This window comes from Globicephala melas, chromosome X (assembly GCF_963455315.2).
Source record: "Globicephala melas chromosome X, mGloMel1.2, whole genome shotgun sequence".
Classification (NCBI taxonomy): domain Eukaryota; kingdom Metazoa; phylum Chordata; class Mammalia; order Artiodactyla; family Delphinidae; genus Globicephala; species Globicephala melas.
Window position 1 is genome coordinate 32,087,086 of NC_083335.1, and position 20,580 is coordinate 32,107,665.

The following is a 20,580-nucleotide window of genomic DNA, read 5'->3' on the forward strand; positions in this document are numbered from 1 at the left end:
GGTTTTGTTTGTTCTTCTTTCTCTAATTCCTTTAGGTGAAAGGTTAGATTGTTTATTTGAGATTTTTCTTGTTTCTTGAGGTAGGCTTTTATAGCTATAAACTTCCCTCTTAGAACTGCTTTTGCTGCATCCCATAGGTTTTTGACCATCGTGTTTTCATTGCATTTGTCTGTAGGTATTTTTTGATTTCCTCTTTGATTTCTTCAGTGACCTCTTGGTTATTTAGTAACGTATTGTTTATCTTCCATGTGTTTGTGCTTTTTATGGTTTTTTTCCCTGTAATTCATTTCTGATCTCATAGTGTTGTGGTCAGAAATGATGCTTGATATGATTTCAATTTTCTTAAATTTACTGAGCCTTGATTTGTGTCCCAAGTTGTGATGTATCCTGGAGAATGTTCTGTGCACACTTGAGAAGAAAGTGTAATGTGCTGTTTTTGAATGGAATGTCTTATAAATATCAATTAAATCAATCTGGTCTATTGTGTCATTTAAAGCTTCTGTTTCCTTATTTATTTTCACTTTGGATGATGTGTCCATTGGTGTAAGTGAGGTGTTAAAGTCCTCCAGTATTATTTTGTTACTGTCGATTTCATCTTTTAGAGCTGTTAGCAGTTGCCTTATGCATTGAGGTGCTCCTATATTGGGTGCATATATATTTATAATTGTTATATCTTCTTCTTGGATTGATCCCTTGATCATTATGTATTGTCCCTCCTTGTCTCTTGTAACATTCTTTATTTTAAAGTCTATTTTATCTGATATGAGTGCTGCTACTCCAGCTTTCTTTTGATTTCCATTTTCATGGAATATCTTTTTTCATCCACTCACTTTCAGTCTGTATGTGTCCCTAGGCCTGAAGTGGATCTCTTGTAGACAGCATATATATGGGTCTTGTTTCTGTATCCATTCCACAAGCCTGTGTCTTTTGATTGGAGCATTTAATCCACTCACGTTCAGGGTAATTATCAATATGTATGTTCCTATTCCCATTTTCTTAATTGTTTTGGGTTTGTTTTTGTAGGTCCTGTTCTTCTCTTGTTTCCCACTTAGAGAAGTTCCTTTAGCATTTGTTGTTGAGCTGGTTTGGTGGTGCTAAATTCTCTTAGCTTTTGCTTGTCTGTAAAGCTTTTGATTTCTCCATCGAATCTGAATGTGATCCTTGCCGGGTAGAGTAATCTTGATTGTAGGTTCTTCCCTTTCATCACTTTAAGTATATCATGCTACTCCCTTCTGGCATGTAGAGTTTCTGCTGAGAAATCTGCTGTTAACCTTATGGGAGTTCCCTTGTATGTTATTTTTCATTTTTCCCTTGCTGCTTTCAATAATTTTTCTTTGTCTTTAATTATTGCCAATTTGAATACTATGTGTCTTGGTGTGTTTCTCCTTGGGTTTATCCTGTATGGGATTCGCTGCACTTCCTGGATTTGGGTGGCTATTTCCTTTCCTATGTTTGGGAAATTTTCCACTATAATCTGTTCAAATATTTTCTCTGGTCCTTTCTCTCTCTCTTCTCCTTCTGGGACCCCTATAATGCAAATGTTGTTGTGTTTAATGTTCTCCCAGAGGTCTCTTAGGCTGTCTTCATTTCTTTTCATTCTTTTTTCTTTATTCTGTTTCACAACAGTGAATTCCATCATTCTGTCTTCCAGGTCACTTATCCATTCTTCTGTCTCAGTTATTCTGCTATTGATTCCTTCTTGTGTATTTTTCACTTCAGTTATTGTATTGTTCATCTCTGTTTGCTTGTTATTAACTCTTCTAGGTCTTTGTTAAACATTTCTTGCATCTTCTCGATCTTTGCCTCCATCTTTTTCTGAGGTCCTGGATCATCTTCACTATCATTATTCTGAATTATTTTTCTGGAAGTTTGCATACTTCCACTTCATTTAGTTGTTTTTCTGTGGTTTTATCTTGTTCCTTCATCTTGTACTTAGTCCTCTGCCTTTTCATCTTGTCTATCTTTCTGTGAATGTGGTTTATGTTCCAAAGTCTACAGGATTGTAGTTCCTCTTGCTTCTCCTGTCTGTCCTCTGGTGGATGAGGCTATCTAACAGGCTTGTGCAAGTTTCCTGATGGGAGGGACTGGTCCAAAGATATAATGTTGAAAGAAGCAAAAAAGAACAACTCATCACATACAAGGGAACTCCAGTTAGATTATCAGTGAATTTTTCAACAAAATCCTTGCAGGCCAGAAGAGAGTGGGATGATGTATTCAAATTTCTGAATAAAAAAAATAACAAAACCCCTGCTAACCAAGAATACTATATCCAGCAAAATTATCCTTCACCAATGAAGGAAAAATGAAGACTTCCCCAGATAAACAAAAGCTGTGTGAGTTCATTATCACTAGACTTGCCTTTTTAGGAAAGCTAAAGGGAATCCTATAAGTTAAAATAAAATTATACTATATAGCCATATGAAACCATATGAAAATATAAAGCTCAATGGTAAAGGTAGATATATAGACAAGTACAGAATACTGTGATACTATAATGGTAGATCACAAATCACTTTTAGTTCTGCTATAGAAATTAGAAGACAAGAGCATAAAAATAACTATAATTATTAAACTATGATAATGGATACAGAATATATAAAGATATAATTTGTGACATTCTTAACATAAAGTAGAATGGAGATGTGAAAAGAGTAGAGTTTTTTAATACAATGGCAATTAATTTGTTATCAGCTTGAGAAAGATTGTTACAACTCTTAAGTAGTTTCACGTAAGCTCCATAGGAACTATCCACAAAGAAATTATCAAAAAGATATACAGGTGCTTCCCTAGTGGCGCAGTGGTTGAGAGTCCACCTGCCGATGCAGGGGACACGGGTTTGTGCCCTGGTCCGGGAAGATTGCACATGCCGTGGAGTGGCTGGGCCCATCAGTGAGAGGCCCGTGTACTGCAAAAAACAAAACAAAACAAACAAAAAAATAAAACAAAAAAAGATATACAAAAGAAAATGAGAAAGGAATCAAAGCATGTCAATATAAAAAAATCAACAAAACACAAAGTAAAGCAGCAAAAGAAGAAAATAGAGACAAATAGGTATAATAGGAACAACAAAATGCAATAGTAATGCCTTCCCTATAAGGAATAATTTTAAATATAAATGGATTAAGTTCCCCAATCTATAGATACAGAGTAACTGAATGGATTAAAAAAACAAGATGCCACTAAATACTATCTACAAGAAACTCACTTCAGATATGAAGATCCACATAGGCTGAAAGCGAAATTATGTAAAATGATATTTCATGCAAATAGTAATGAAAAGAGAACGGGATGGCCACACTTATATCTGAAAAAAATTGACATTAAGCCAGAAATTGTCATAATAAAAAAGAAGATCATTACATAATGATAAAAGGTCAATTCACCAGGAAGATATATAAATTATAAATATATATATACACCTAATAGCAGAACACCCAAATATATGAAGCAAGCACTGACAGAACTGAAGGGAGAAATAGAATGAAACTCCATGATAGCAGGAGACTTCAGTATGTCACTTTCCATGTGGATAAAACAGCCAGAAAGAAGATCAATAAGGAAACAGAACTTGAAAACAACTATATACCAATTGGAACTAATAGCCATATATAGACCATTTTACCAAACAGCAACAGAATATATATTTCCTCATATGTAAATGGAATGTTCTCCAACATAGATCATATGTTAGAATAGCAAAACCATAGAAAAAAAAAGTCAATGAAACTGAGGTGTTTTCTTGAATAAATAAACAAAATTGACAAACCCTTAGCTAAACTAAGGAGAAAGAAGACTCAAAAAAACAAAAAAAGCCAAGGGAACATTACAATGTATGTCATAGAAATAAAAAGGATTATAAAAGGCTATTATGAACAATCATATGCCAACAAATAGGTAACTTAGAAGAAATGGATAAATTCCTAGAAATATACAAGTTATCAAGACTGAATCACAAAGAAATAAAAAATATGAACAGACATTTAACTATTAAAGAGATTAACTCAGTTATCAGAAGCCTCCCAACAAAGAAAAGCCCAGAAACAGATGGCTTACAGGAGAATTCTACCAAACGTTTAAAGAAGAATTAACACCAATACTTCTCAAACTCTTCAGGAAAATGGAAAAGGAGTAAACACTTCCAAACTCATTTCATGAGGACAGGATTACTCTGATACCAAAGCCAGACAATGATACAACAAGAAAAAAAGAAAACAAAAATCCTACAAACTCATATCTCTGGTGAATAGTGATGCAAAAATCCTAAAGAAAATAGTAGCAAACAAAATTCAACAGCACATTAAGAGAATTATACAACAGACCATGTGGGATCTATCCATGAGACGCAAGGATGCTTTAACATGAAAATCAAAGTATTGATAATACACCACATCAATGCAATGAAAGATAAAAATCTCATGATCATCTCAATTGATAAAAAAATGCACTTGACAAAATTTAATACCTTTTTGTGATTAAAAATGCTCACCAAACTAGGAACAGAAGGAAATTTTTTTCAATATAATAAAGTCCATATATGAGAAATCCACACCATACTCAGTAGTTAAAGACTGAAATCTTTTCCTCTAAGATCAGGAAAAAGGCAGGGGTGCCCACTCTTGCCACTTCCATTTAACATAGTACTGGAAGTTATAGACAGCAATTAGGCAAGAAAAAGAAAAAAAAAATGCATGCAAATGGCAAAGGAAGAAGTAAACTCTCAGTTTTTGTAGATAACATGATCTTATATGTAGAAATCCCTAAAGATTAAAAAAAACCCTGTTACAACTAATAAATGAATGAAGCAAAATGCACCATACAAAATCAATACTCAAAAATCAGCTTCATTTTTATATATTTACAATGAACAATCCAAAAATCATTTTAAGAAAATAATCCCATTTACAATAGCATCAAAAATAATAAAATACTTTGAAATAAACTTAACCAAGGAGGCAAAAGATTGCACACTGAAAAATTAAACCATTGATGAAAGAAATTAAAGATAGAAGTAAATGAAAAGATATCCCATGTTCATGGATTGGAAGACTTAATATTGTTAAAATGTGCACAGTACACAAAGCAATCTACAGGTTCAATGCAATCCTTATCAAAACCCCAGTGGCATTTTTGTAGAAATAGAAAAAATCCTAAAATTCATGTGGAATCTCAAAGGACCCCAAATATCCAAAACAATCTTGAAAAATTACAACAAATTTGGAGATCTTACACATCATGATTTCAAAACATATTACAAAGCTATAGTAATCAAAACAGTATGATAATATTCCATTTGGAATATTATTCAGCCATAAAAATTAGGAAATCCTGCCAGTTGCAACAACATGAATGGACCTTGAAGGCATTATGCTAAGTGAGACAAGATATGTGATCTCACTTATATGTGGAATCTTAAAAAGTACCAAATTAATAGAAAAAGGTATCAGATTTGTGTTTAACAGAGATGTGGGATGGGGTGAAGGGGAATTGGATGAAGGTAATCAAAAGGTACAAGCTTCCAGTTATAAGGTAAATAAGTACTAGGGATGTAATGTACAACATGATGACTATAGATAACACGGCTGTATAATACGCATGTAAGTTGTTGAGAAAGAAAATACTAAGTTCTAATAACAAGGATTTTTTTTTCTTCTTTTTGTATCTATATGAGATGATGGATGTTAACTACATTTTTGTGGTAATCATTTCAAGATATATTTAAGTTAAATCATTATGCTGTACAACTTATACAGTACTGTATGTCAATTATATCTTAATAAAAATGGGAGGGAAAAAAAAGAATGGTACTGGCAAAAAGGCAGATATATATATATATTGATGGAACAGAATAGAGAGCTCAGAAATAAGCCCTCATGTATATGGTCAAATGATCTTTGACAAGGGTGCTAAGTCTATATATACAGTGAGGAAAGGATTGTCTCTCCGACAAATGATGTTCAGAAAACTGGATATTTCTATGCCAAAGAATGAAGATGGACCCTTATTTTACACCACACAAAAAATAAACTCAAAATGGATTAGACTGAAGCATAAGACCTGAAATTATAAAGCTCCTAGAAGAAAACATAGGGGAAAAGCTTCATAAAATTGGCCTTGGCAATGATTTCTTGGATATGACACCATAAACACAGGTAACAAAATCAAAAATAGAAAAATAAGATTATGTCAAACTTTAAAACTTCTGCACAGCAAAGAAACAATAAACAGAGTGGAAAAGCAACATGTAGAAAGGAAAAAAAATGTTTATGAAACATATATCAGATGAGGGTTAATATCCAAAATATATAAGAATTCCTACAGCTCAATAACAACAACAAACAAACAAATAAATAATCCAATTAAAAAATGGACAAAGGACTTGAACAACATTTCTTCAAAGATATACAAATGACCAAAATCATGTGAAAAAATGATCAACATCACTACTCATCAGGGAAATGCAAACCAAAACCACAGTGAAATATTACCCCAAACCCATTAGGATGACCATTTTCAAAAAAAAAAAAAAAAGAAAACAGGAAATAACAATTGTTGGGAAGGATATGGAATAACAGGAACACTTGCATACTGTTAGTGGGATTGCAAAATAGTGCAGCCTCTACAGAAAACAGTATGGAGTTTCTTCAAAAAATTAAAAATAGAACTACCATTTCACCTAGCAAGACCACTTCTAGGTATATACCCAAAGGAATTGAAATCAGGATCTTGAATAGTATTTTTTTGCACACCCATGATCATTTGCAGCATTATTCATAATAGCAAGATGTGGAAACAATCTAAATGTCCATCAATGGATGATTGAATAAAGGAAATGTGGAATATACAGACAATGGAATGTTATTTAGCCTTAAAAAAGAAGAAAATCCTGTCTTATGCTACAATATGGATGAACCTTGAAGACATTATTCTAAGTGAAAAAAGACAAATACAAAAGACAAATACTTCACAATACCACTTATATGAGATATCTAAAATAATCAAACTTATAGAAACAGGAAACAGGTTGGTGGTTGCCAGGGGCTGGGGGGAGGTGAAAATGGAGAGCTATTGTTCAGTGGGTTTCAGTCATGCAAGAAAAAAATGTTCTAGAGATCTGCTGTACAACAATGTGCATATAGTTAGCAATACTGTAATGTACATTTAAAAATTGTTGAGGGTAAAAAAAGTATCAGTAATGTTGGAAAAAAATAAAAACTTTCTGATACCCACAGGGGAAGAAAGAGAGAGAGAGAGAGAGAGAGGAACGCTGTTGTCAATACTAGCTTTGTAAACCCTTACGTAAAATTTGTCTTTTCCTTAAAAAATCCATAAAGATATTTATCAATTAATTTTATGAGAAATGCTTGGCTTAGTTGCTTCAGAATCCTTCCTAAATCCCATGTTTAAGTGTTACAAAGTAATTGATTATAATAAACAAAGCTCAGACCAATTTTTCCAACATATGGCCTCCAGGTGTGTGTTCCTAAGACAGAAGGCTTTAATTTTCTTGGCATTTGTAACTGTTTAGCTGGCTTTTCAGGATAAGTGCCAGAGCTGTGTGGACACTTTGTAGGCTCTGATGAAGCATAATTAGATATCAATAGCTTTACAAAATCCTTCTTTATTACATTCACCACAATGGGCACACTATAGAATTGTTGTACCCTGTAATACACTGCTTACTATAGCTTATCAATGAAAGAATTTTCAATCCAGGCATTCTTTAAAAATGCACTATATATTCTGGAGAAGCAACATGCAAAGAAAATGTCACCAGATCTAAAGTATGATATTTACCAGACAAAGCAATGAAATAGAAGTATCATAGGGATAAACTCATGTATTCCATGGCTTAAAATGGTGATTATTTTCTATGTCCTTATATTATTACAATAGAAGGTCAGGCATGATGCCCAAACAACACTGAGAATAAAATATTTGATGACCTCAGTTCTGTCCCCGAGTTTAAGGAGAAAAGATTGCTTCAGGGCTGCCTAACAAATGTCCTTAAAAGATCTTTTCAAGGGTGTGTTTGGCAAGATATATGTTTACCCTCTATCCTGAGAAACAGCAATTATCACAAAATTTGTTTTCTGAGATCCTAAGGTCAAGAGAGAGAAGATGCTGTGTACTTACTTTTGGTAAAATTATATATACGTGATACCACTTGGAAAGAATGTAACCCTTCAAACACACAGAGAAAAACAAATTTGAATCATGTACCTACTGCAAAACCATAGATGTTTGACTTTAATATGACAATTTCTGAAATTTTACCCTAGTTCCTAGTTGCCATCCTTCTCATTACCAAGTCGTTTCATGATGCCTTTTAGCCACTCCCAATTAGCACTCTATGATTTGACAATGCTGTTCAAAGATCCCCCCACTATAGCCCTGTAAACTGCTTTATCCCTCTTGACGTTGCTTCCCACTCAAAATTTTTCTCTTTCCTCCATTCCATCCCATTTAAATTCCCATTCCCCTAGGTTTTGTTCCCATCTAATAATGAGGAGAAAAACATCCCATTGTGCTAGTTCACCTAAAGTGGACCTTTCAGGATTTGGGGATGTCAAAAGTATTTGGGAGGCCTTTTGGTGGTGACCTGAATTCAAATCATGCCATATCAGAGAGGCCTGCCACTATGATGAGCCTTGAGATTAAAATTAAAGACTGATTCATAGCATCTATCAATTCATGTCACAATGGTTTTGAGCTGTCCCAGTCTCAAAGCTCTGGCTTTCACTGGACCTCAAATAGGTCTAGAACATCACCAAATTAATAAGGCATGAGCAGTTCAACCATGATTTAACCTTTACAAAGTGCCATTTTAACTAGTACCATAGGTTTACTAACCCTGTCTTTTTGCCCTCAGTATTATGCATCTCATCTAGAATGCTTCTGATTCCAAAGTTAAGAACTCAAACATACATCAGTAGATTGTTTAAGAAACCCCACCTTACTGTTTCAATCATTATGTTTTGCTTTGCACCAAATAATCATACTCTAAATAGAGTTGGAAGCCCAGAGGAGCTAAATCACTTACCTACTAATAATATTCACACTTTTAGTTTGGGAGATAGTATAGCCTCCTTCTACTGACAGTTCTTACCTATTCTCTTAAGCACATCAACCATTACCTATAAAAACTCAGGATTAGGTGATAACAGCCTAAGGAGCACAGTTATTTCCTTACTTCTACTTTCTATTCCTTGCCAATAGGCATTGATAGCAACAGAGTCTATTTTTTCTCCAAAAAAAGAGGCTGGGGCTTCCCAGGTGGCACAGTGGTTGAGGGTCCGCCTGCCGATGCATGGGACACGGGTTCGTGCCCCGGTCCGGGAGGATCCCACATGCCGCGGAGCGGCTGGGCCGTGACCCATAGCCGCTGACCCTGTGCGTCCGGAGCCTATGCTCCACAGTGGGAGAGGCTGCAGCGGTGAGAGGCCCGCGTACCGCAAAAAACAAACAAACAAACAAAAACAGGCTGCACTACATGGTGAGGTAGTTTTAGAGATCCTCCTTACCAGGAAAGAGGAATGGATTGATGCATGTGTCAACAAATTTATATTTTTAGTGGTAAGGAAGATGTTACACACACATAGGCAATAAACAGGAAAGCCATTTACTGCTTAGCTGTTGTTATGTGTACAGCTCTTTAATTCTAGAACTCTCCTCAGTACACAAGAGGTTTCTAGAATAGCGTGCTATATTCCAAGCTCTATAAGGATGAGAACCATGCCTGTCTTACTTATCACTATACCTATGTCCTTGTGGAATAAGATGGTGCCTGGCATATAGTAGGTGTTCAATAAATATATTTTTAATGAGGTGACTGAGGCATACAATTATTTTCTTGACATATTCATCTCTCTTTCTAGACTCCTTGTGCCCAAAGACAATGCCTATATTCCCAGAATCCACAAAAGTGTCTTACACATGCTTAATTTTGGCCTGATCAGTGAACAAAAGTATTTCAAACACATATACATTGTATCTATTCCAGATCCAGCTCTAACTGGCTAACCAAAATGTCTGTCATCCTGAATTGTATTCTGTAGACTCAATGGCAGTGGTTGAGTGAATGAAGGAGATGGAAAGAGTATACAGTTTTATAAAGAGCTTACAAAGGCCTTAGAAGACCAAGAATTGTAAATGGAATATATGACGTGACATGACTGGTTTCCTCATTCGATCTCCCCATGTCAAGTCTGCCAGGACTTCCCCAAACCACTCCTGCTAAAATAGATAACTAATGAAAAGTTGAGATTATTGAGTGAAAGGATCTAGAAGGTTAGGTTGTCCATCAGACTATAATCATGTCCACACATTTTAATCAGCTAGGAGAGGAGGGGGTGTGACAAGATTTCCCAGCACAAGCAGAAGAAAGTGAGGATAACATTTAGAGGCCGACATGTTGCACTCTTCTTCAGGAGAGACTTCACCCATGGCCTTTGTTTTGGCCTCTTCCCCAAAACCCAGAGTTCATGTGGCCCTGCCTCCTCATTTGTTCATGACATGTATTTGAACTTTAAGCTCTGAGGAACATATTTTTATTCAGTGGTTTCCCACTGTGGTCCTGAGACCCCATGCACCAAGGAGCGTTAGTAGCTGAATAAATATGTAAGCCATTTCTGTGTACTAACTCTCTGTTCAAAAGTATATGATTTTGTGGTGAATAAAACGTAAATTTCTTTAAAATGTTTACTAAGGTCATTATAGTTATTTATCATTATGTATTTTCTCTGTGAAAAATGCCATTGGTAATTTGATAGAGATTGCATTGAAACTATAGATTGCCTTAGGTAGTATTGTCAATTAAAATTTTTTAAATTTGTATGGAAACACAAAAGACCCCGAATAGCCAAAGCAATCTTGAGAAAGAAGAACAGAGCTGGAGGAATCATGCTCCCTGACTTGACTATACTACAAAGTTACAGTAATCAAAACAGTATGGTACTGGCACAGAAACAGACATATAGATCAATGGAACAGGATAGAAAGCCCAGAAGTAAACCCATGCACTTATGGTCAATGAGTCTACAACAAAGGAGGCAAGAATATACAATGGAGAAAAGACAGTCTCTTCAACAAGTGGTGCTGGGAAAACAGGACAGCTACATGTAAAAGAATGAAATTAGAACATTCTCTAATACCATATACAAAAATAAACTCCAAATGGATTAAAGACTTACATGTAAGACTGGATACTACAAAATTCTTAGAGGAAAACATACACAGAAAATTCTTTGACATAAATCACAACAATTTGTTTGGATTTGTCTCCTAGAGTGATGGAAATAAAAACAAACCAAAAAACCACAAATGGGACCTAATGAAACTTATAAGCTTTTGCACAGCAAAGGAAACCATAAAGAAAATGAAAAGACAACCAATAGAATGGGAGAAAATATTTGCAAATGAGGCAAGAGACAAGGGATTGATCCCTCAAATACACAAACAGCTCATACAGCTCAATATCAAAAAACAAACAAACAACCCAATCGAAAAATGGGCAGAAGATCTAAATAGACATTTCTCCAAAGAAGACATACAGATGGCCAAAAGGCACATGAAAAGATGCTCAACATCATTAATTATTAGAGAAATGCAAATCAAAACTACAATGAGGTATCATCTCACACCAGTCAGAATGGCCATCATTAAAAAGTCTACAAATAATAAATCCTGGAGTGGGTGTGGAGGAAAAGGAACCCCCCTCCAATGTTGTTGGGAATGTAATTTAGTGCAGCCACAATGGAGAACAGTATGGAGGTTCCTTAAAAACTAAAAATAGAGCTACCATATGAACCAGCAATCCCACTACTGGGCATATATCCAGAGAAAACTCTAATTCAAGAAATACATGCACCTCAATGTTCATAGCTGCACTATTTAAAATAGCCAAGACATGGAAGCAACCTAAGTGTCCATCGACAGATGAATGGATAAAGAAGATGTGGTATATATACACATTGGAATCTTAGCCACAAAAAAGGAATGAAATAATGTCATTTGCAGCAACATAGATGGATATAGAGAATATCATACTAAATGAAATAAGCCAGACAGAAAAAGACAAATGTCATATAATATTGTTTATATGTGGAATCTAAAAAAATGATACAAATGAACTTATTTACAAAAGAAGTAGACTCACAGACATAGAAAAGAAACTTTTTGGTTACCAAAGGGGAAAGGGGGTAGGGATAAATTAGGACTTTAGGATTAAAATATACACACTACTGTATAAAATATACAACCAACAAGGACCTATGTATAACACAGGGGACTATACTTATTATCTTGTAATAACCTATAATGGAAAAGAATCTAAAAAAGTATATATTACATATAATATATAATATATATATGAATTACTTTGCTGTACACATGAAAATAATACAGCATTGTAAATCAACTATATTTCAATAAAAATATTTTAAAATGTATATACTGGTTTTATTTTTTACTGCACTATCACTCTCTGATATTATAGGATGTACCTATTTATTGCCTGGTTGTCTACCTATTCAAATATAACCTCCCTGAGACCAAAAAAATAAATAAAATTAAATTAAAAAATAAAGAGAGAAAAACTGTTGAAATTTTTCTACCTATGGAAAAAATTATTATTCCTCAAAATTTTTTCTCTAGAACAAATATCTTCTCTGTACCCAAAGCCAGTATATCTAGCTATATAGTTTATAGCTTGTTTAGATGTCTCAATGGCACCTCAAAAATAAAAACAAATTCATGATATACTCCCTTTTATTCTCCTCAACCTAGTCCTATTCATGTGTCTGTTATACCCCCAAATGATATCACTATCCATTCAGTTTAGCACTCTCTCTCTCCCTCACCCCATATATCAAGTCCATCGTTGAGTCCACTTAAATATCTCTACAATACATCTACTTATTTCTGTCTTTTCCACTACCTCTGTAGTCTGTGGTTCCATCTTCTCTTGCCCGGAAAAGTAATAACTTATTAACTGGTCTAATCCTCATCCATTCTTCTCTCCCTCCAGCCTACTCAGAATGAGGTGTTTGAAAAAAAATCTAATGATGCATTTCCCTTGCTTAAAAATCTTTAGTGTTTACCTGAACACTTATGGTAAAGGCAAAATTCCTTAAAGTGCTTATCAAGACTTCCCATGACCCATCCCTAATCTACGTTCTTATCTGAATCATGTTCTCTGTTATTCTTTCTTTCCTAACAACACTGGCCTTCTCTCAGACCTTCATATTCACCACACTCCCTCCCAATACAGGTGGTAACACATGTTAGTTCTCCTTTTACCTAGTTGACTTCTAATCATCCACCATAGCTCAAATGTCATTTTTGAACCATTCAGACTGTGTGTTTTCGTCATATGATTCCAAAGCACTATATAGTTCTTAGCATTCATCTCAATTGTAATTCATCTCAGGAAGGAATTCTGCCAGCAGAATTCTGCTTTGGGACTCATTACAACTCTTCCCTGTGTCTCCAGCCTGCCAACCTACCCTGTGGATTTTGAACTTGTACCACTACAATTCTTTAAAATAAACCATATGTTTTATGGCTCTGTTTTCTCTGGAGAACCCTGACTAATACAGAAGACAAGGTAAAATCAACAATAACTAATGCCTCTTTTAAGATGAGGAGGATGCAATAGAATCTTTTTTCTCAGAATTACATGAGCCTGATACTTGTTTTTGTTTTTTAGCAGACATCAGTTGCTTACATAATAAAATCCCATATCTGATGAGATTTAATGTTCCAATCAAGGAACACAAATTTTATTAATATATGTTATATACTTCTCACATAATAAAAATGACCATATTTTCTGACATTCATTAAGCTTGGTGTGGCTCCCTCAAACTTCTCCTGAGTCTTATGCCAGTCTTTCTGTCAACCCCAGTGTAGAAATACCGGGAGAGAGAAAAGATAGCAGAAAGAAGCATTACTCATTACTCAGTATCTATAGTCAGTTCAAACACCCAAACCTTTTCATGCCAGCTACGCTTTAGCTATGTCATACTCATCCTATACTTAAACAGCTATGACTGAGAAACAAATTGAAGATCTTTTCCAAATTTCATTTTTATAGTTTCAGCCAGTTTTTCTAGATGCTCATGACCTCTAGAGATCCTGAATGTGAGTTATCTGTCCACGTATTTTATTATCATGTCATGAATATCCCCATCCAAATCATTAATAAAAACTGCATGGGACAGAACCAATAATAGAGTTATCTTAAAAGAAACCTCTTTCTCCAAGTTAATACCAATTCTTTAATTGGCTTTCTTTAGATCTAGAATTCAACCAGTTATAGACCCACTTAAGTTGTATTTTCATCTAGTATCTAGGTAGTCCAGCAAATACTTTGCAATATTACATTACTTACTTGTCTATGCAATTATATGTATTGTATAGAAACTGACATGATACACTAGTCTCTAGTAATTAATTCTCCTCTCTCAGTCAATAATTGCCATATTACCAACACATTAGTAAAAGAAGGAAAATCTTCACTTTAAACTCCTAAGAATAAAATAGCAACAATACTATCACTTAAAATTTGAAAAAAAAACTTTCTATTATTATTATCATCTCCATTTGACACACAAATTGACACTTTTTAATTATTATTCCAATTTAATAAATGAGTAAACTGAAGCTCTGACTTATCCAGAGTCACAATGCTAATAGGTGGGGGAATATAAAAACAGAACACAGACCACCTGGCTCAGTTTTATTTTTATAGTATACTAAACTGCCTCAGTAGACAAAAAATTTTCAGATGAATAAATAAGAAGATTAAGAGTCAAAAAATGACAGATTAAGGTGACATTAAGTCATTCAAAACTCATATACCTTTGCCTCAACTTTTACCAAACAAGATTCGTGTGTATCTATTAACCCCAAAAGTTATATTAATAAAATACTGGTTTAACCCTCAGTAGAAGGAAAACACATCACCATTTATTTATGTATATACTGGCATTCTTGTGATAAAAACACATTTATTTAAAATTTTTAGAAATAATAAGCCCCTGAATATCTTAATCTTTCTTTGGAAGTTAAATTCCTTTTTAAAGACAAAAGTCAATATTTAGCAAAAAGATTATGTATCTTTAAGGTTCAAGTGTCAACATGTAACCTTTGGGTGTGAATCTTTAATAAACTGATTGACTGAATTTTCCTTTTTAACATTTCTGATATCAACTTAGAAAAGGCCTAAGTATCACCTCTCTGAATACTGATAGAAACATTTTCAATTCTCAGTACTCTATTTTTTTTTTTTTATGGCAGTACGCGGCAGTACGCGGCAGTATGCTGTGGCCTCTCCCGTTGCGGAGCACAGGCTCCGGACGCACAGGCTCAGCGGCCATGGCTCACGGGCCTAGCCCCTCCACGGCATGTGGGATCTTCCTGGACCGGGGCACGAACCCGTGTCCTCTGCATCAGCAAGCGGACTCTCAACCACTGCGCCACCAGGGAAGCCCTCTCAGTACTCTTATATGCTAAATTGTATTTGATTTACTGATTATAGGCCTCAGGATACAAGTCAGGTACCTAGATTACATAATCCCCAAAATACGGATAGTTAGAAGAACTCCCAGGAATTAATTCACTTCAAATAATTATTCTCCTTCTGTTTGACATAGCATAGAAATAGACTTGGTTATGTCTAGATACCAGTGCCAAATCATACTAAACTTTATATTTCACCAAATTAGGTGATTGCAAACGTATATGTGTCACATGGTTTAGCTTGCCAATTCTTTGATCAGGCAAGCAGGAGGTTTTGCCACTTTGGACTCTACCTGAATTCTGAAGGGAAGATGGCTAGTATGTTGAGGAGTACACTGAGGTTAATCTGAAATGCAAGGTCAAGATAGAGGAAATAACGCTGCCTTCATCAAAACCACCACTACCTGCACATTTTCAGACCTCATTTTCTGTTGACAATCTGCTTCTCTAATTCTTTTTCCTCCGAGCTTAAGATTCTTACCTGTCTTAACTTCAATTTGGGAATGTGCATCTAATATCCTTACTTCCTGCTTACTATACCTTGATTTCTAACTTTTCTTTTCAATAACCTGGTATTTTGGTCCAGTTCCTGATTACACTTTTTGCTTTGTGGTTTGATCTTGGTGTTCTTTATCCTGCACTAGATAAATGTGATTATGATGACTCTGCCATAGTGGCTTGGCAGAAGAATCTTACTGAGTTGCTGTTGTTTCAGCATGATCTCTTGATGCTAACTGATGGTTATTAAGTAAAAAGTACATTGACCCCAGCTTGTTCAGGGAGAAGGTTGAATCTCTTTACAGTTGCAAACTCTAAAGTCATCTTCAACAATGTGGAAATGCTGCCTGTTAGCACTCTACTTTATCCCATTTACTTAAACACATACCATTACAATATGAGAGAAAAACATTTGGGGTTGCGTGTTTTACTTAGTTATATAATTGATGAAGTCAGCAATAAATGTTAGGCAAATATAACAAAAGGGAATTGTAGGAAATTTTTTATTGAATAATCTTAAAATGGTTAGAGATTTATCCATTTTTTGAATAGGTATGGACTGTAATTCAAGTAAATTGATAACATTTCGAATTTCCTTCTAGCATTCTGGTTCTATTGTCCTATTTGTTTTGTCAATAGAAATAGTCTAGTGTATATAAATCAGATTGCCAATGCTGTCCATTTTGGTACAACATAAGCATTATGATTCATTACAAATGGAAGGTGTGTAGAAAAACAAAATCAATGAAAAAACATTCAAGCAGATCTTGCTTACAGCAAGGTAAACAACCATTATTACAAAGAACAAAGTATTTGTACCTAAGAGATTCATACAACAAAACATAGCCAGAGTAAACTTTGAATTTTTATGGAAAATCATATAAAGCACTCTCTCTATCTTCCACAGAGATAGAAAAAGTAATATGACTTTTTGAAATACAGAGTTTCCAAGATAACTATCTGACAAAAGTGTCAAAGACAACTTCCTGATTATTTTTAACTTAGTCATCTTGGTTTTTTCTTTATCTGTTTTCAAAGATAAAATGTCTCATAAGTGAACTTCAATTTTATATGTGTACATAAAATTATGTGTATATGGATGAAAAGTTCAATGGCAAGTGACTGTGTCATATTCATCTGTATTTTTATATTAAATCAAATATATGACTCAATAAATATGTGTTGAATAAATAAATGATCACCCAGCTGATAAGAAATAAAAGAAAATCATAATCAAGTAATTGATGAACTACCACATCTTCATTGCCATAGGTACACTGGCATATATAAAAATACCATTTGGTAATGTTACCACCACAAAGAACTTTTCCTAGTCAGAAGGACGCTTTTTGCAGATGAGAAACTTCTACTTACCTCTGTACATCACCAGCGTAATTTCCCTGCATTTATAGTTAGTCCTAATTTTTTAAGAGTAGTCCTCAATGACACAATATATTTCTTTCAGCCCCCACTTGACTCTACTCATTCCTTACTTTTAATTGTCCTGCTTCACCTCATTCTAACATAGCTATTGCTATACTGCAGCTATTGAAGCCTACGAAGTTTTGCAGCCACTGAAACTGAGGAAGCTTTGTTGGGATAAGAATTGTTTTGATGTCCAGTTATGTTTCAGAAATGCATTCCTAGAGATTAAAGCCTGTTGCGTTATATATTTCAATGGGATTTTTCTTTCTTAAATTAGTAGCTTGTAGTTGTATCATTGCCTTTCCAAACAGGCCTTTACCTAGTTCCCCTTAATACTTCATGTGAACCCCAGTTCCTTTGTTCGCTTCCTGTTTCCAGATTCTGTATATCCATGGGAGATACAACTTTTCTGTTTTTCTCTAGTGTACCTGTGCAAACCCTAACACTGACCAGCTGGCCACTTTTCCTATCCCTTGGCAATCTCTGCCAATAATTCTCCACTCCATTTTCTTCTACTGATTCTTCTTTTTCCACAAAGGACACAGGATGGACTGTTATAAATGAATTGTGTCAGGACTTCTTTTCTCTCACCTGAAAGCAAAGGACTGATCTTTCAAACTCAAAAATTTATAAGACTGTGATTACCTCAAACATCCTTTCGGTCTCTGTGAGAGTTGAAAACTGTCATATTTCTCAGGAAAACTGCAAAAGGAATGACAAAATGAAGGTTACTAGGAGATGTGAATGACTGCTTTTTCAACTCTCATGCTTCAGGAGCTTTTATCTTGAGCCTAAAAGCCATAAAGACAAAGAGTATAATAACTGCACATAAAATGAAAGACATAAAAGCCAGGTTGAATTGTAGCTTCTAGTTCCCTATGACCTTAGTTATGCAACAACACTTGATGTAACTGGGCTTTGTGAGCCAGAAATTAAGACGAATGTCCTGTCAAAGTGTTAGAATATTTGAAATTGTAACTGTCTCTGAAAATCTAAGTCCATGAAAAATATAGGCTAGGTATTATTTTCTCCATCTGTCAGATGAGAAAATGGCATCCTAGAAAGATTTAGTGGAGGAAGCCTAGGAAAAACAGATCCCAGGTGATAGAGTCCACATGACCTTTCTCCAAGACTAGTGTTCTTTCAACTATATGTTCAGTCTCTACCTCCTCTGAACAGGCCTTGAAAACCACATAGCTAATGAACTTCCAAATCACATCTCTCCTTCAAATATTCATTAAAATTTCTAAACCAAAATGCATAATTATATTATAGAAATAATTAACATTATGTGGGAAAAATCATTACTCTAAACATTTCAATCAGCAATAATTGTCCCTCAGATAAACTTCATGAGCTGTGATATTGCCACTGCACAAAGATACATTAAAAGTTTATTCAGAATAAAAAGTTGATGTACAAACCACTTGAATCAGAAAAAAAATGTGAATGGACGTTTTAATATAACAGTTTATTATTTTCATCACTTTTGTACAACCTTTGATGACCTGAATTAACTGAATTAACTGTGTAGCTTCCAACTTTTAAGAAATCTGGCTTGCTTAGTTTCACTTGATGAAATTTCTTGCACCATGACAAACATCTCTACTAACCTTCTTCTGACATTTGAAGAAACACATTCTGACTATGTACAAACAAGCAACTGTAATATAATATAATCCTTGAAAATTACCTTGTTACCTAGACAAGAGGGTGAACAGTCCATTATTAAATTTAAGAAAAAAAGGATGGCGTGTTGAGTAGAAGCAGTGCTAATCAATCCAACATGTTTAACACGACTGAACTTCTAAGAGTTGACAGGGACTCAAATGGTCAACAAATCCTGCTGATGGTAATTTATTAATACTTTGAGCATGTGTATGCCTTTTCTGCAATTTGTCTCTGATGGTCCAGCAGTACACTCATGCTCAGTCTCCTTTGGGACAGTCACAGATGTCTCTAAGGCAGCTGTACTGGAGTCTAGAGTGTCACTTATGGTTTCAGTTTTTCACCATTGAGAACGATGTTGGCTGTGAGTTTGTCATATATGGCCTTTATTATGTTGAGGAAAGTTCCTTCTATGCCTACTTTATGGAAGGTTTTTTTCATAAATGGGTGTGGAATTTTGTCAAAAGCTTTCCCTGCATCTATTGAGATGAGCATATCATTTTCTCCTTCAATTTTTTAATATGGGGTATCACATTGATTGATTTGTGTACTGTAGAATCCTTGCATTCCTGGGATAAACCTCACTTGGTCATGGTGTATGATCCTTTTAGTGTGCTGTTGGATTCTCTTTGCTAGTATTTTGTTGAGGATTTTGTACCTACGTTCATCAGCGATATTGGCCTGTAGCTTTTTTTGTGACATCTTTGTATGGTTTTGGTATCAGTGTGATGGTGGCCTCGTTAAATGAGTTTCGGAGTGTTCCTCCCTCTGCTATATTTTGGAAGAGATTGAGAAGGATAGGTGTTAGCTCTTCTCTAAATGTTTGGTAGAATTTGCCTGTGAAGCCATCTGGTCCTGGGCTTTTGTTTGTTGGAAGATTTTTATCACAGTTTCAATTTCAGTGCTTGTGATTGGTCTGTTCATATTTTCGATTTCTTCCTGGTTCAGTCTTGGAAGGTTGTGCATTTCTAAGAATTTGTCCATTTCTTCCAGGTTGTCCGGTTTACTGGTATATAGTTGCTTGTAATAATCTCTCATGATCTTTAGTATTTCTGCAGTGTCAGTTGTTACTTCTCCTATTTCATTTCTAATTCTATTGATTTGAGTGTTTTCCCTTTTTTTCATGATGAGTCTGGCTAAGGGTTTATCAATTTTGTTTATCTTCTCAATGAACCAGCTTTTAGTTTTATTGATCTTTGCTATCGTTTCCTTCATTTCTTTTTCATTTATTTCTGATCTGATCTATATGATTTATTTCCTCCTGCTAACTTTGGATATTTTTGTTCTTCTTTCTCTAATTGCTTTAGATGTAAGGTGAGGTTGTTTATTTGAGATGTTTCTTGTTTCTTAAGGTAGGATTGTATTGCTATAAACTTCCCTCTTAGAACTGCTTTTGCTGCATCCCATAGGATTTGGGTCATCTTGCTTTCATTGTCATTTGTTCCTAGGTATTTTTTGATTTCCCCTCTG

General features: G+C 34.8%; 1 pseudogene; it reads right to left on the bottom strand.

Moving 5' to 3' along the window:
• Nucleotides 1-18,701: 18,701 nt before the first annotated feature.
• LOC115841675 (U4 spliceosomal RNA) lies at nt 18,702-18,825 on the bottom strand (annotated as a pseudogene).
• Between the last annotated feature and the right edge of the window lie 1,755 nt (nt 18,826-20,580).